The sequence below is a fragment of the Leopardus geoffroyi genome, chromosome C1 (genome assembly GCF_018350155.1).
Source record: "Leopardus geoffroyi isolate Oge1 chromosome C1, O.geoffroyi_Oge1_pat1.0, whole genome shotgun sequence".
Taxonomy (NCBI): Eukaryota; Metazoa; Chordata; class Mammalia; order Carnivora; family Felidae; genus Leopardus; species Leopardus geoffroyi.
This window is the reverse complement of record NC_059328.1, coordinates 38446906-38464086: the sequence shown is the minus strand read 5'-3', so window position 1 is coordinate 38464086 and position 17181 is coordinate 38446906.

The following is a 17181-nucleotide window of genomic DNA, read 5'->3' as shown; positions in this document are numbered from 1 at the left end:
TAAACACTCAGGGCCCCTCCTAACTATACTGTAATGGAGAATGAGAGCATTAATGTAGCTCTGAGGCAAGACTGAATATGTACTGCTGTCCTAAGTGAATGTACTTGCTTCTGATTCTTTTCTCCGGTGGAGATGAAAAGAATACATTTATCAGGTCCGTATCCCATACCAAATGCCAGAGACTGTTTTGACCTGTTCTAGTAAACACCGCATCCTGCACAACCACTATTAGACTATCATTTGCTTATGTTTACAGTGATCCATCTTCCTCCACAATCATCTCTTTTTTTCCAGGAGTCAGAATGGTGACTTAAATTAGAATATGATGAGGACTACTACTCCTACATCTTCTAGGATCTACCATTCCACTAGAAGCAGCATTGCTTTAGGTTTATTACCTTGCTGGGGTGGGATACAATTTTAGGAGCATCAACTTCCCCTTTCCCACCATAATGACTCTTGCTCTCCAGGTCATGAAATGAACGTGAGATTTCTGCAGGCTTCTGAGTATATCCATCTCAATCGTGTACTTAGGAAATGACCACATTGCATTTACCATGAAATGGATCAGAACTCTACTAATTCCTGGCTTCCCTAGGCCTCTACTCTAAGAAGCCACATTGGTATTTGGGGTTTCCTGGAAACACATCAGTTCAGATCAGTATTTAGGAGCCCTAAAAAGAGCTGAGTACTCCTCATTCTCTGGTATTCAGTACCCTGGAAAATGGCCACAGGTCCCTTTGGACAAAGATTGGGGTAAACACTTTCAGTGGTGATATAGGGTCCTTCCTAAAGGGAACCCGGCTTCAGCTTTCATCAGTGAGCTCTGGATTTGAGAACTGGCTGAAGCCCAGAAACTGAGTGAGGAATTATCACTTTTCCTTCTGGCAGCTCACGTCAGCCTTCTGCACATGTGCTCTCAATCTTTTTTGCCTAAGTCAAGAAAAACCCTTACTGACTGTCCATTCATCTCACTTCTTTGCCACAGATTCCAGTGGGTCAAGACCATGTAGTCACCACTGTGGCTTTGGTGTCCATTATGCAAAAACATCTACCTTCACTTTGAATAGTCACGTATTAACCTGGTCTGTTCTTCCAGAATTCTGTGATGCTCATTAATATTAGGAACAGTTTCATAGCAGTGTCCCCTACTGTTACCTCAGCCAACAGAGGATAGCCAACACTGAACACTTAGGGATGCTGGGGTCCCTTTCACCAGCACATTTCTTACTGCATTAGGGAAGACCATCTTCAGGGCCCTCATAGGTAATTTATTTCTATGATAAATCCATTTTGGCGTTGATCACTTCTTCGCACCTTTTGGCCCTTTTCAATACTCTGCCAGGGTACTCGTAGGGTCTTTCCTCATTTACTGCAGGCCAGTGTATGTGTATGTATGTGTGTGTGTGTGTGTGTGTGTGTGTTTTCAAGACTAAAGGAGCCATAAGCAGCATATTAGGACTGGCTTCAGTGTCTTCTGAGGTTGCTAAATCTTAAGTCACAGGTTAATTCTCCATACTGATAAAACCTCTCTTATCCAGTCTTATACTCAACTACCACTGAACCCCCATCACACTAGTCCTTTAGGATGCATTTCAGTTATGTTCTTTCAGTTTGTGGTGGCACATATTAACCAAGTGAATAATCTTTTTGTTTCCTGAAGCTGGCCCTTTGAAAATAATCAATAAAATTGATAAACCTCTGGCTAGACTCATCAGAAAAAGAAAAGTCGAGAAGATACAAACTATCAATATCAGGACTGAAGAAGAGGATATGAGGACAGATTCTTGAAATAATAAAGGATAATAAGGAAATATTATGAACCACTTTATATCAACAAATTTGACAAACTAGATGAAATCCAAAAATTTTTGTGAGAAACATAAACTACCAAAACTTACTCAAGAGAAAACCAGATCACCCAACTAGTTCTGTATCTTATTAAATCAAATTTATAGTTAAAAACCTGGCCACAAAAACACTGCGGGCTAGGGTGGTTTCACTGGTGAATTCTATCAAACATTTCGGGAAGAGATAATACCAGTTGTCCACCAACTCCACTAGAAAGTAGAAGTGGAAGCAATACTTCTCAATTCACTCATGCAGGTAATCTTACCCCGATTTCAAAAAACAAACAGCACAAAGATATTTAAGGAAAGAAAACTACAGATCAATATGTCTTTTGAATACAGACATAAATATCCCTAATGAGAGTTTAGCAAATCAAGCACAGCACTATATAAAAAGGATGAGCCCTTTTGATCAAGTCAAGTATATGCCTGGAATACAAGCTTGGTTTTTAACATTTGAAATCAGTATAACTCACTATATTAGTAGAAAAAAAAGAGATAATCTGTATGATCCTCTTATTGGATACAGGGAAAGCACTGACAAAAATTCAACACCTGTTCATCATTAAAACCAAAAAATAAAAACCTCTCAGCAAACTATTAGCAAACCTGATAAAGAGCATCTAGTGTGGATTTTTTTTTCTTCACCAAATAGACCTAGACAACGACAGACCCAGTAACAATGAGTATCCCTGGTGCTTATATATTGTGGTCTTGAAATACCATTTCTTATTAAGAGCAATCAGTCCTTTTTAGATAAATGGCTGATCCTGGGGTGGAGGCAGGACATGTACTAGATGAGCCTGGAACATCTTGTCATACCAGAGAAAAGAATGCCATCAAATACTGCTAGGATCCAGTCAAAAGGACTCAGGAGTCAACTTATGAGGCTGCCAAACAGGGACAGTTTGAGCTTCAATGGGATAACAACTATAATGGCTGGAAAACAGCAAATATGTTTAAGTACATTATTTACTCATTAAAAAACAAAGCAAAACTAGCCCACTTTTGTAGAACAATAGGAAACTTCATTATCTAAGAAAACTCATTATCTTGAAAACTGGTAAATAGAGGGAAGAAATGAAAAATGTATTTTGTCTTTTCTGTGTGAGCTGGAAAATGTGTTCACATCAAAAGGAGAGAAAAACAGACATTATGTGCCTTCTGTTGAAAGAATACACCACCACTTAAATTTTGAAAAACAACAACAATAACAACAACTTTTTTTAACCTGAATTTGATCAAGCCCCTAGATTCAACTACCAATTTCCATGAAATACAGAGGACAGAGGAACATATTTACCTGTACCATGAGGAAGCAGGGAAAAGCCAGGCTTACATCACTTAAAGGCCAAATAACCTAGGCTCTTCCATGAGTAAATTACATGTAAAAAGGTAGGGGAGGAGGGAAAGAATTTAGATTAGAAAGTTATGAAACTGGCAAAACTAATCTGTATTATTTAGGGTTTCATCCTAAGTGATAAAATTATAAAAAAGGCAAGGGAGTGATAACTATGAAAAATAAAGATAACAGTTAGTTTGAGATGGGAAGGAAGAGGCTGATTGGGATGGAGGGCTTTTGAGTTAGCTGGTGAAATTCTATTACTTGACTTGATAGTGTTCATGAGGATGTTTGCCTCAAACAATCATTTAAGCTCTTTCTTATTTTATGTAATTTTCTGTATCTGTGTTTTATTTTGTAATAGCTTTTTTTTAAGCCCCTATGAATAAAAGGATTTGAGTGGGAGAAGATATTTGTACACATACAACCAAAAAAAGTGTAAATCCAAAACACAATAAAAAAAAACACCTGAAAATTCCTTATAAAATGATAGTAATCTATGTTGGGAAAGAACTGGCAAATTCATATTGGTAAATTTGTGAAGAGCCTTATGGACAATTTACAGAGTTGAGAATAGGGTGTAGGGACACCACAATATATCTGTACCCCTCTATATCTGAAAGGACATGGAGAAGTAACAGTTCCTAGAACTCAGAAATGGAAAGAGTTATTGGAGAGAGCTCCCTGCCGGGAACTGTGGTCTTGGGTTACAGAATGCAGTCAGCCCCTAGTGACTCTGCAGAGAGAGAAGTGGGGATCTAAGTACCCCAACTTCCTTCTGCCACATGCCTCCAATGCTCCCCATTGGCTGAAGTCAGAGGATCGGGTTGCTCCTTGCTGCTCCATACGGGCTGGCCTCTGGGGACACGGAGCACAGTGAAGAAGTTATGAGTGAATCTGGAGGGGCAAGGAAAAGATGTCCAGCACTTCAGCCTGGTAAACAAATGGTCAAGAGACTTAATTAAACAGGCAATTCACAAAGAAGGAAATCTAATGGCCAAAACCCATATGAAAAGCTGAATTTCACTTGTAATCAGAAAAATGCTACTGAAAATTGCATGAGATGACTCTTAACACACGTATCAAATAAGCAAGAATTTAAAAGTATGATAAAATCTATTGTGGCAGGTGAGTAATTCAGTTTGGTTAAGCATCTGACTCTTGATTTTGGCTCAGGTCATGATCTCACAGTTCGTGAGCTCGAGCCCTGCATAGGGCTCTATGCTGGCAGTGCAGAGCCTGCTTGGGATTCTCTCTCCCTCTCCCTCTGCCCCTCCCCTACTCACACACACACTCTCTCTCTCTCAAAATAAATAAATAAACTTTTAAAAAAAGTCTGATAATATCTAGTGTTGGCAAGGATGTGGAGTAATAGAAATGCTCTCCAGCTGTTAAGTGAGTATGTCAATTGGTACAACTTTGAAAATCAATTTGGCATTATCTAATACTGTTGTGGTTACTCTTATGCTGTGACCCAGCAATTGCTCTCCTGGGTATATACCCTACAGAAACTCATACCCAAGGGCACCAGGAGGCATGAGCAAGCATGCTCAGAACAGCACTTTTTTTTTGCCATAGCCTCAAGCTGGAAACACCCCAAGTGTTCACCATCCATGGAATGGATATTTCAAATGTAGCATATATGCATGGTGAAATGCTATTCAACAATGATAATGTTGCTACTCACAAGATATGGATGAATCTTAACATATTGCCAATTGAAAGCACCGAGTGACAAAAAAAATTACCTAATGTGTGATTATATTTACATAAAGTTACAAAACAAGGAAAACTAAATTAAATAGTTTAGGCGGGTATATGTAGGTGGGAAACATATAAAACAAAGCAAGACAGTGATTTCACAAAAGGCAGAATAATGGTTACCTCTAAGGAGAGGAGAGTGTTAGATGCAAGAACCCAGGGGTGGGAGGTTTTGAGGCTGCTCTTGAGATGCTGGAAATGTTCTGTTTCTTTATAAGGATGTGTTATATTTTATATAAAAGAAAAAAGTTTAAGAGAGGTGGCAACTAAAAGATGGATTAGAAGGTCTACGGGCATGGGCAAAGCTCAAATGCTAGTGAATTTTACTGTAGGATGATCCAGTTTGTTCACTGCCAAGTCCCTAGTCCCTTGAATGGTTTTTACTTGAAGTCGGTGTTCAGTAAATATTTGTTAAATGATTGATTGAATGAATGAATGAATGTATTCAGAATATGTCTTGTCTTGATTAGAACCATTGTGTCTCACTCCCCACAACATGATATATAGGAGAAGGCTGGGAGAGATTTTTAGGTTCCCTGGACCTTTGAAACCAAACATAAGTTTGCTCCTTGGTGACTTAAAGGTGGAGACTATACCCCATGGAGTTGTATCAAAGGAAACTTTATTTGCAACAAATAAGGAGGTCATGGGAGAATAACTTCCAAAGCCATGACTCCCCAAGCAGGGGTGAGTGGGTTCTTTTTATTTAGGGTTTAGGATGAATATTCAGAAAGGGGAGCTCTGTCATTACCTGTAGAGGTGGGCATAAAGTCACGAATGCATCTTAAGGATACATGCCTATCCATACATTGTGTGTTATGTTAATGACGTTTGCCCTCCTTGGGAGAAGATTTTAGCAATATAATGAGGTAGAGGTAACATTGGATGAGGGGAAAGGGCTTATAGGCATGTTCTGAGAGCCAGTATAAACCGGATGGGGTCCTGGGCTCATTATCTGGGGTAAGGAATGCAGGGCATTGCTTATTTTTGAAATAGCACTGGGAGTTTCACCACTGATTTGTTGTGTCTGATATGGTTAGGCTATTTCTGGCCTGGTAGAGATAGTTTTTGCATTCCCTTTGTTCCCTTAAAATCCTTAACTACTGAGGTTTTGCATTTCTTTGTAATTCTGACACCTCCAAGGAAGTTGTGCTTAGGCAAGTAGAGCCCGTAGGGCATAGATAGGGAAAACAGCTAGGGGCCTAAAACAACTTCTTTTCTGTCATGAAATCTCTGTCTCAGCTTTCTTTTCCTGGGGACCCCTAACTCTTTCAGCTTACAGCTTGAGAGACTCTAGATTTGCAGATACAGCTGAGAGTTTGGTCTTTTGGTGAACGGGTCTCTCAGATAGCCAAGGGTACTATACTAAAAAATGCTACATTTCATAGCTGTATTCTCAATGCTAAATAAGCCTGTTTGTTTCTGCTAATATTTGCGTAAACTTGATCATTTGATTGAAAAATAATAAACCGTTTTATTATTTTTTTTGAGAGAGTGTGAGTTGGGGAGGGGCAGAGAAAGAGGGGGACAGAGGATCCCATGTGGGCTCTGCACAGACAGCAGCAAGCCCTGTGTGGGGTTCAAACTCATGAAGAACTGTGAGATCATGACTTGAGCCAAAGCTGGACACTCGACCAAGCTACCCAGGCACATCAATAATAAAACTTCTTTACAGCAAGGATTATACCCATTTAATAGATGAGGACTATGGTGGACATGTTTTGTTTTCTTTCCATTCCTTTTTTTTTTTTTTTTTTTCCCCGTTTATTTATTTTTGGGACAGAGAGAGACAGAGCATGAACGGGGGAGGGGCAGAGAGAGAGGGAGACACAGAATCGGAAACAGGCTCCAGGCTCTGAGCCATCAGCCCAGAGCCTGACGCGGGGCTCGAACTCCCGGACCGCGAGATCGTGACCTGGCTGAAGTCGGACGCTTAACCGACTGCGCCACCCAGGCGCCCCTCCATTCCTTTTTTTAAATGTCTATTTATTTTTGAGAGAGAGAGTGCATGCGAGTGGGAGAGGGGCAGAGAGAGGGAGACAGAGAATCCTAAGCAGGCTCCACGCTGTCAGTGCAAAGCCCAGCATGGGGCTTAAATTCAAGAACTGTGAGATCATGACCTGAGCTGAAGTCTGGGGCTCAATCGACTGAGCCAACTGGGTGGCCCTCTTCCCGTTCATTTTGATGTGGTTTGAAGCATTGGGGTTTGGAGCCAACAGGCCAAGAAAGAATTTGTGAGACATCTACAGTGCAAAATGGTGATTTTATTAAAGCATGGGGTCAGGACCTATAGGCATAAAGAGCTTCCCTGGAATTGTGAGGAGTGACTGATTGTATACTTGGGTGTTGAGGGAGGTAAAGGCACAGGGAAGTTTCCAAAAGGACTTTCGTATATTAAAGAAGACATAGGATCCTAGAGGCCTAGCTACTGTCAAGCTAAGGTTGTTTTTCCCTCTACCAAGGCATTAACGTTAAGACTGTTGGGAGTTCCTGGAGGAATATCCTATTCTGCCTGTTTCAAGTATTTGTCAATAGTCTGCAGGTTATAAGGAAATTTAATTTTATCTGCATTTCTTTCTGCCTTTGCTCCCCACATCACATTTCATGTGTCTTCAGCTGTGTAGCAGCCAGGCTAATGGATGATTTACCCCCACTTTCAATTCTAGAGATGGGTGATGATTAGTCTAGGATGGGCAAATCTCTTTCTGAGAGAGCCAGTTAGTAAATAGTTTAGGCCTTTCAGGCCATAAGATCTCTGTCCCAGTTACTCAACTCTCTCAGTGTAGCATGAAATCAGCTATAGACAATCCATACACAAATGAATATGGCTGTGTTCCAAAACAACTCTATTTACAAAATCATGTGGTAGGTCTGTGGCCAATAGTTTGCTGACCCCTAACTTAGACCAGCCTTTCTCAATCACATTCCTCATTTGAACTACCCAACAAAAAAAATGATTTGAATGGCTATGCTCTCAATTCTTCCAAGTATGTCAAAGGTCTAGAGCAATGATTCTCAAAGTGTGGTCCTTAGTCCTGCTTCATCAACTTCATCTGGGAAATTGATAGAATTGTAAAGTCTCAGGACCAAAGCCTGAATCAGAAACTCAGAAGTGGGACTCAGCAGTCTGCATTTTAATGAGCCCTCAAGAAGATTCTGTACACTCAAGTTTGAGCACCATTGCTCTAGAGTCTTGACTAATCAAGAAAAATTCTTCCCTTTGCCACGGGGGGTATAGTTAAATTCAGGGGTGTAGCTAATCAGGAAATAGAATTGCCCTAATCACAAGGATTGGTTTGGAAATAATCCAATATGGGGAAAATTTTCAAAATATTGAAGAACCAGCAGAGCAAGGACTCCAACCAATGAGAATAGGTGCCAGCCATGGCACCAGAGCAGGGTTCTAAAGGCTTCTTCTTATACCAGGCACTAATCCTTTCCCGGCTAAATCATGGAAAAGTCTACAGAGTTCTGGGGGAAGAACCAGAGACACCAGGTAGGGAGAGATGTGTATGGGGGAAGCAGTTATTGGGGAAGTAGCTATTTACCAACTGCATATGGAGAGGAGCAAATTTTGCCACCCAAGTTGCATCTCTTTGGCATAGTAATTATTTTTGGCATAGTAATTATTTTTTTTTAAGCTGGTTATTTTTAGGGAGCTGCTAACACAGGAGAAGCTCTGAAAATTAAGTATAAGTTATCCTTTTTTGTAAGAGACATTTACTTATATAAAGGGTGTAGTAAGGGTGTCTCTCTCACTATACCAGGAAGAAAAGGATAACTAAATCTCCAGGAACTCTTATCAGTAGAGAAGGCAGGGGCTTAAATTTGCATAACAACCTTACTCTTGTTTATTGTGCTTTTCCTGGTAATCTCTCAAAACTGACTCTTCACCTCAGCCCCTAACATCTTCCTTGTCTTTAGACATTTTGCAGAGTCACTCGGTTTTCCTGGGTCTCTCCCATGTATACAAGAGGTGTACAGGTTATTAAACTTTTGCTTATTTTTCTACTGTTAATCTGTTTTATGTCGATTTAATTCTTAGACCAGCCAGAATACCCTTGAAGGATAGAGGGAAATTTTTCCTCCCCAACATATGGAAGTGTTTCACTAGTTTAACAACGGGTACAGCTGTACCAGTGCACACCAACTGCAAAGCTGCCCTAGGTTAACTGGCACAATCCTCAACATCTCCCTTCAGTAACTATAGAGACAACAGGCCGACTCTCCCCCAAGCCCTGCATGTGGTAAGTGTGTAATCCAGGAAGACATCAACCTAAAGATGAAGCCAACTCAGGGAAAAACACACAAATGAAAGAATCAGAGGCAAATGGAGCTGCATCCCTGAAGGAGTCTTTCCAACTCATCCTGCTCTGGGTACTCCATTCACCTGACTCAATTTGAGTTGAATTTTCTGGGTTTTGCATCTGAAACCATGAAAAGAGGCCCAGAGAGTACCATAAGGAAAATCTTCCAAGGAAAATGTTTCGGAGGGCCTGACTGAACTGTTGTCCTTTCTTCCTGAAGATCTGCATGATGTAGAGCCTCCCTTCTTCATCAGAGTGTCTGGTGGGGAACGGCTCAGGCCCCCTTTGCCCCAGCTGTGTGTTGGGCCGGCTGCACTGCTCAGTTATTAGTGGAATGCATCTGATCAGAGAGGCCCGCCTGACAAGTTCATTACAGATCAATTTAATTAGCTGATTTACATTTAATTTACATTTCAATTAATGTCTTTAGCAACAAAACGCTGCCTTAATAGGGTAATTGCCTGTTAGGCAATATGTAAAAGAATAAATAGTCACATTCTGAGGAAGAATTCCTATTTTCAATTTTTTATTACCATAAATAACTGAAATAATTATTGCTCTTAAGGGCCACGTCCTCGTTTCCTTCTGGGCCTAATTATAAAGACTTAGTACCTCATTAAGCAAAATGGTTTTAGAGTCACAGAAAAACATTACTCGAATCGTGATGCATTAGTTTTAACAAAAGAGGGAAACCGGTGATCGGTGATCATGGGCACATTTTGGGGTTTCGGGGGATTTGACAGTTAATATAGGCAAGCTTTGTCCTCTCTAAGCCACATCATGATAGCAGCACGCCTGTTGGAATATTGGTCTGAGGGTTGTACAAAAAGCCTCTTCTAAGTATTTCCGGAGATGAGAAGAGCTCACCATCTCTTGAGGCAGACATTATGAGCTCTAGATTTTAAAAGTTCTTTCTTATGTTAAAATATGCCCCCCTCTTTGAACCAATTGTGGTAGGTGCCCGCTCAAGAAGATGTTTTGCCAGGCTTATAATTATTATATAACTATAATTGTGCGGTATGAGAAACTGACCACAGAAAAGACAGAAAAGACAGAAAAGACACACAGAAAAGACAGAAATAGAAATGAGGTGGGAACTGTAAAAAGGAAAGAAAAATGGTCTGAGAAATGGGGAGAATGAGACTCTATCTTTTGAGGGTTCAAGAGGAAAAGTGCCATATCCCAAGTTGAATACTAGGGGAGGGGAGGGGAGGGGTTCAGGTCTGAAGAGTCAGACACCAGTCACAGTGCAAATGGGGCTGGCTTGTTCCTTGAAAAGTGGCTGGGTGTTTAAGCTGGAAGAGCAAATGCTGAGAATTGAAAACTTTAGGGCCAAAGTATAGGGTTCCTCTAGGTTACGGTCATCTTTCCTCAGAGAACCATGGCAATCATTACTATCAATCAACTCCGCAGCTGGCCGGCAGCAGTTTTTGTGCTCTGTCGGGCTGTCTTCAACAGTGCCACCATGTGGGAGCAAGACGCAACAGCAGGAGACGAATACAGGCCCTTGGTTGGGTCTCCATTTGACTGTGAAAGCCTGCAAGACCCCGGTTTGAATTTGATCCTTAGAAGAATGAAAGGAAGATTCAGGAAAGAAATACTGGACTTCCAGAAAATAACTCATCTAAGAGGCGAAGGAAGGGAGAATTTTTTGATTATTTAATTGGGAAAAAAAGTGACCATATGTGCAGCCTAACATTTTAGAAGTGTTCATTCCAGTTACATGATCACTGGTCCTAGCTTTCCCCTCTCTCCCACTAGAACCACTCTGCTTCATGTCAGCCCTTTAGAAAGCAAGTGATAGGATGTAGGCCCCTTGGTCTACCTTTGCTCCTTCCTGAAGCTCATTTTCAAGGTAAATACCTCTAATCCCTCTTTCTTCTTCTTTTTTTTTTTTTTGGAGGGGGGCGGTGGTTGTGGTGTGGAGGTTTTCGGATCCATTGACACCTTAGCCACTCTTGTCTGGAAGTTATCAGACTTATCCATGGTCTTTTAAAAGCAGATACCAAAATCTGAAGGCAAACTCCAGAACTGGTCAACACAAGGCAAGGTGAAGGAGGAAATCAGATAGCAATAACTGGTCCTCACCTCACCTCACTTGCATTTCTTGGTATTTATCTGATAAGTTTGGAGCAGTGAGTCTCAGCCCTACCAGATCCAGTGCTCCTTTTTTATTACATATATTTTGTAAAACTTCCTTTTCATATGAAATTCGCAGAAAATGTAACTTGCCTACATGTACAACTTTTACAAATACATCTTATAAGTCGATGTGTAAGATAAAGGAGAAATAAGAGAAGTAATGTATAATAGAATAATATGTATTTCCATATGTCAATGTGCTGGCACATAAAAAGATGTAATGAAGCCATATAAAATTACCTGAATAGGGGCGCCTGGGTGGCTCAGTCCGTTAGGCCTCCGACTTCAGCTCAGGTCATGATCTCACAGTACTTGAGTTCGAGCCCCATGTAGGGCTCTGTGCTGACAGCTGGGAGCCTGGAGCCTGCTTCGGATTCTGTGTCTCCTTCTCTCTCTGACCCTCCCCAGCTCACACTCTGTCTCTCTCACTCTAAAAAATAAACATTAAAAAAAATCATAATAATAAGTAAAATTACCTGAATGGAAGCACTGCAAATGAAACTGGCTCAGTCAGGGATGTTGAACCGGTGATTCAAACACTACCACTAGCTGAGACTGATGTGCTTTTCTAAACTCCTGTCGACAACTTTTCTTTTTTTTTTCCTTTTGGTACAACTCTCAGTAGAGTTCTGGACAAAATAAAGTATAGTCTTCTCTTCATTTAAAAAAAAAGCTGCATTATTGTGGATAAACTACCCTGTATATAAATTACACAAAGAAGTCTTCAAGTTTATGTGTGAAATGAAGTTAGGCTACAGACTCAGATATTTACAAGTAAGTTTTTCACTCGTGAGAATATGCGAACGGATAGGATTTGGGGGAGGCTGGACAATTCTTCATTGTGTAGGACCACCTGGCATTTCTGAATATTTTCCATTAATGCCAGTAGCACCTCCCCAATTATTGTGACAGCCATTTTTAAAAGACCCACATATTTCTGAAACACCTACAACGTGATAAACTCTTCTTAGAGCAATGAAGATTTATGCTTTAGTTTCCCTTTCTTCTGACCCCAATTCCATTGGGAATTAAGAATTCTGTCCCGAACCCCAGCTCCCTGCCTTCCTCTTACCAGTGCCCTGTGGCCTAGGGATGTAGGACCCTACATCTGTCTTCACAGCTGCTCCTGACTGCACAGATTACTCAGGGCTCTCACACAAACTATCTTCCCACTCTGGAGATCAGGCAAACTGCTGTTCCTTGGTTGTGGATCTCCCCACTGATCATGAGAAGGTCCTGGTTGTCCACTTGGGGAACTGTGGTCTCCAATGCCAGTGCCCCACTCCTATTACCTGGTACGTACCATGTCTGTACTCGCTGGCTGGACTTACACCTGCCAGCACCTGATTTTCTGCTTTCCCCAGCTGCTGAAGCCCACTCCACCACATGGAAAGAAAGACTGGAATTAACACTCAACCAATGGCTGAGGGGAATGCACAGATAAAGACCTAAGATGGGATGGAATAATGCTAAGGTATATATTCCACACTGGGTCTGAGTGGGATTAAACTCCAGTCTCCCACAATGGTAATTGGCTTCATAATGTGCCTTTTATTGGCCTCCTTCTCTGATAAGTGTTTAAGATATTTTTTAAAATGTTTATTTATATTTGAGAGAGAAAGGCAGAACATGAATGGGGGAAGAGCAGAGAGAGAGGGAGACACAGAATCGGAAGCAGGCTTCAGGATCTGAGCTGTCAGTACAGAGCCTGACACTGGGCTCGAACTCACGAACTGTGAGACCATGACCTCAGCTGAAGTTGGACGCTTAACTGACTGAGACACCCAGGCGCCCCTTTCTGAGAAGTGTTTCTGGGATCATCACCTTAGTAAACCACTTTACTCAAATAATTGTCTGAGGGTTCTGGAGGAACCCAAAAGCAACTCAGAGAGAACAGAACTTTCCAGAATCCTTTTTGCATAAGATCTCCTAGGCCTCCTGGGGAAAGAGAGTGAGTGGAGCTTGACCCTGAGGTAAAATGGATATCACAGGATGGCTTCAAGCAGGTTTCCGCAGGTTCCGCAGGTTTCCGAGGAACTCATTCTAAAGTAGGAGGCCTATGACTCCTGTCTTGGAATTTCTGTACGTTTGTGGGTTGGAAGGGAGGAATCATGTTTTGCACTTGATACTGGATTCTACCGTTCAACTGTCTTCCACCTTGGCCCTGGAAAACATGACCTACGCTTGTCAAGAATGGATATGAAAATCAGAAAGGGCATTTACCTTTGGTAAGCTTTATAAATAACTAACCTTTCTTAGTAGGTTGCCAGACCCTCTGAAGTCTGGCGGAGCGGGTGTTTTCCCTGGCCGGAGAGACTCCCTTCCGGGGATCCTTGTCACAGGGAGAACAGAGATGCAGGGTGCAAGGGAAGAAACAGCTCTGAAGAATGACAGTAATGGCAGCAGACGCTCATTCTTTCGCCAGATAGTAGCACCAGTGACAAGACCACAAAGACGAGTAGAGAGTAAGTTAGTGCAGCATCCGTGGCCGGACAGCTTCGGTGGATCCTGGGGACTCCCTTAACCACCCAGCCCCAGTGGGGAAGGAAGGGACTGGGGCAGGCCTTGAAATCCCAGTGGCTTTGCTGAGGGGGCCGTTGAGTCAGAGGCCTGAATTACTGATAAATACGCTCTAATATATTCATCAGCAGGGCTGGGGTACTTAGAAACTGAAGGAACAAGCGGCACATTTTGCTTTGGTCAGCGCATTCCAAAGCTGCCCTGTAACTTCCAACTAGACAGGGGCTTTCTTTTCCTCTTTATAGTTTATTGGCAAAGTATCAAATGTTTTATAGGGCAAAAGCTGCCATCCGCCCAGCTGTGCTCAGCGGTTACTGCCAGTGAGGATGTTTCAGTTGGGACTCACACTAGGGTAACTTCAGATTTAAAAGCCTGCCTCTGAATGTATCTCTTCATGCCCTTTAAATGTTGCAAATCAAAGAGGCACACAGGGAAGCTTGGTGATTGGCAAACTTCCTGCTACAGTGATGAGAATATAGCCCTTTGTGTGGCTAGGAAAGCTAGGGGTAAAGAGGAAGGAGGAACACAGGCAGCCTACCCAGGAGGCCAGAAACCCCAGTGGCCGAGCAAAGCGAATTTTCCGGCTGAGGTCAGGCTGGGGTACTGATGATACTTCACCAACAACCAGTACTATCAGGAATCTCCTTTTCAGGCAAGAGTGCTATGTTTTCTGCTCACTTCTCTTCCTTTCCCTCCCTTTCATGTGTTTTCATTCACTGAGTGCCCAATATCTGACAAAGTTCAGGAGGCTTCAGGACTCTGACTTGCACCAGCCCTGCCCTGAGTACTGGTCACAAGTTTTTGCAAATTCCCCAGGTGAGATTTTAATAGCGGTCTTCGAAGACCCTGGTCTCTTTCCACTCCAATTTCCCCTCCACCTCACTTGCCTTTACCTATGGCGGCCACAGGAATTTGGGGCATCCACCTAAAGGGCAGTCATGTTGAAGTTTGGGTTTAGTGGGTTTTGTTTGCGATTCACAGTCACTTCCCAAGTAAAATTCAGTTATTGCTAGCCATCTCTGGTGAAGGAATGGCTTCCATGAATATTGCTACTGCCCATAGTACTGACTCACCCAGCGCTGTGACCCAAAGGTGTGAGGCCTCTACAACAGAGACATCGGCAACAAATCAGTGAGTGAGTACTGTCAGTTCAGAGTATAAAGGATTAGTACTGCACAAGGCAATGCAAAATGGCCTGAATTCTTAGGGCAGAAACTTGACAAAGGTTTCCAAAAAAAAAAAAGAGCCTGAAAAATCTCCCAGACATAACCAATGAGGAGCTGGGAAGCTAAAATAAACAGAGAAAATATAGGAAATGCAAGAAGATTGATAGCAGTATCTCAGGCAGTTCATATAATGTGATTTTTCTGGATTTTGAGATTTTTTTAATTAAATTTAATTTTTTTACATTTATTTATTTTTGAGAGACAGAGAGAGACAGAGCACGAGTGGGGAGGGGCAGAGAGAGAATGAGACACAGAATCCGAAGCCGGCTCCAGGCTCTGAGCTGTCAGCCCAGAGCCTAACATGGGGCTGGAACCCATGAACTGTGAGATCATGATCTGAGCCGAAGTCGGTCACTCAACTGACTGAACCACCCAGGCACCTCTGTTCCCTCTTTTTAAATAAATATTCACTTTTAAATTACTTAATTTTCCATTAATAAATTCTTAAAGGACCCTCCCCAAATTATATTAGCTTCAGGTTCCACAAAACCTGATGGCTAGTCGGCATAGAATTGCCAACACCTGGCTCTGGGCTTCAAGGCGATCACAAGCCACTGGGCCAGTCAGATACGTAAACAATGATCACACAAAGTGTCACCAGGAAGTTAGGGGCCTTACCTCACTTCCTACCTCCAACTCAGTTTTTCTTTTTATTCAGATATTTTTCCGGGCTTATGTACCTTTCTTTTTCTCGTGGTGCCTTCAACTCTCACTTCTCCCTCTCACATCTGAGGCATTTTCAGACTTCCCTCCTGCCCACACCGAAACCTCAGGACTCATTCCACTCCAGTGTGCAGTTCACAATTGCACTAGGCTCTCCTGCTTATGTCCTCTGGGTTTCCCTGTTCATACCTGTAGAGATGTCTTAAAATTATTTCCAAACACAGTTCTTTCCAGAAGAGGAATTAGGCCAAATGCTTTAAGATCATTTATTTCTCCCCCATTTGATTTATCCCTGATTCTTTTTTCTCTTCCTGCAGCTGACCATCCCAAGTGAGCTGTGCTCTCCTGTGCGGCTTAGACAAAATGATCAGGAAATTGAGAACATACAGAAAATTTAAAGGCAATGGTGGGCTGTGAGGAAGGGAGTTCTCTGCTCTTTGGCTGATGTGTGGTGCTGGTCTGGGTGCTGTTGGTGGTGGAGAGTGACCAGGTGAAGACCAGAGCCATCTCTGTCCAAAGTCTGAAGGCTTTGTCTTCTTCTCAGTATCCACAATGCTAGGTGGCAGGAATTCAATAAATATTCCATGAAGGGAGGATAGAAAGAGATGGAAGGACATATTAGCACTGAGATTACTTCATTGTCTAAAAGCCATCTCCCCAAACCTTTCTGTGTCTTCATTTCAAAGGAATTTTCCACTTTTGTGTGTACATGTTATTCTCCTTCCCTCAGGCTCTAAGGAAGATGTGTTAGTCTACCTGTTCCAGCCCAATCCCTCCACGTCTGCCTCCCGAGTCCCCCTGAACAGATCTCCAATAATTCTCTTCCTGCTCCTGGGTTTCAGCCTCTAACTACCTACTTCCTCTTTTTGCTCAGCCCGTGACCATATTCAAACTTCTCCCGTCCTTTAGAACACATTCCCCTCCCCATCCCCTGACCACCACCTCCTGGACTGTATTCCCCTATAACTGCCATCTGCACACTCTCTTTTCTTCTGCACTTGCTGTGTCTCTCCATCCATCCATTAAGAGAAACTCATCTAACGAAGGTCACCGATGACTGGTTTCCAAATCCATTAAGCACTTTCAGTACTTATCTTACCCAACTCATAACAGCATGGGGCACTGATGGTCACCACCCTATCGCTGAAATTCTTTTCTCCCTTGGCTTCCGTGACATTAAGCTCTGTCACCTGTTCTTGTGCCTACCCATGTCTGTCTCTGTCATGGCTGGCAGCAAGGTGATTTCTGCAAATAGAGGATTTTGTTTTCCACATCCTCTTTCTCCCTGTCAAGGACAATAAAGTCACCCCTTCTCTAGGCAGACTCTCCCATTTACAATGCTCAGGTTACAGCACTGCAGCATAAGAGGG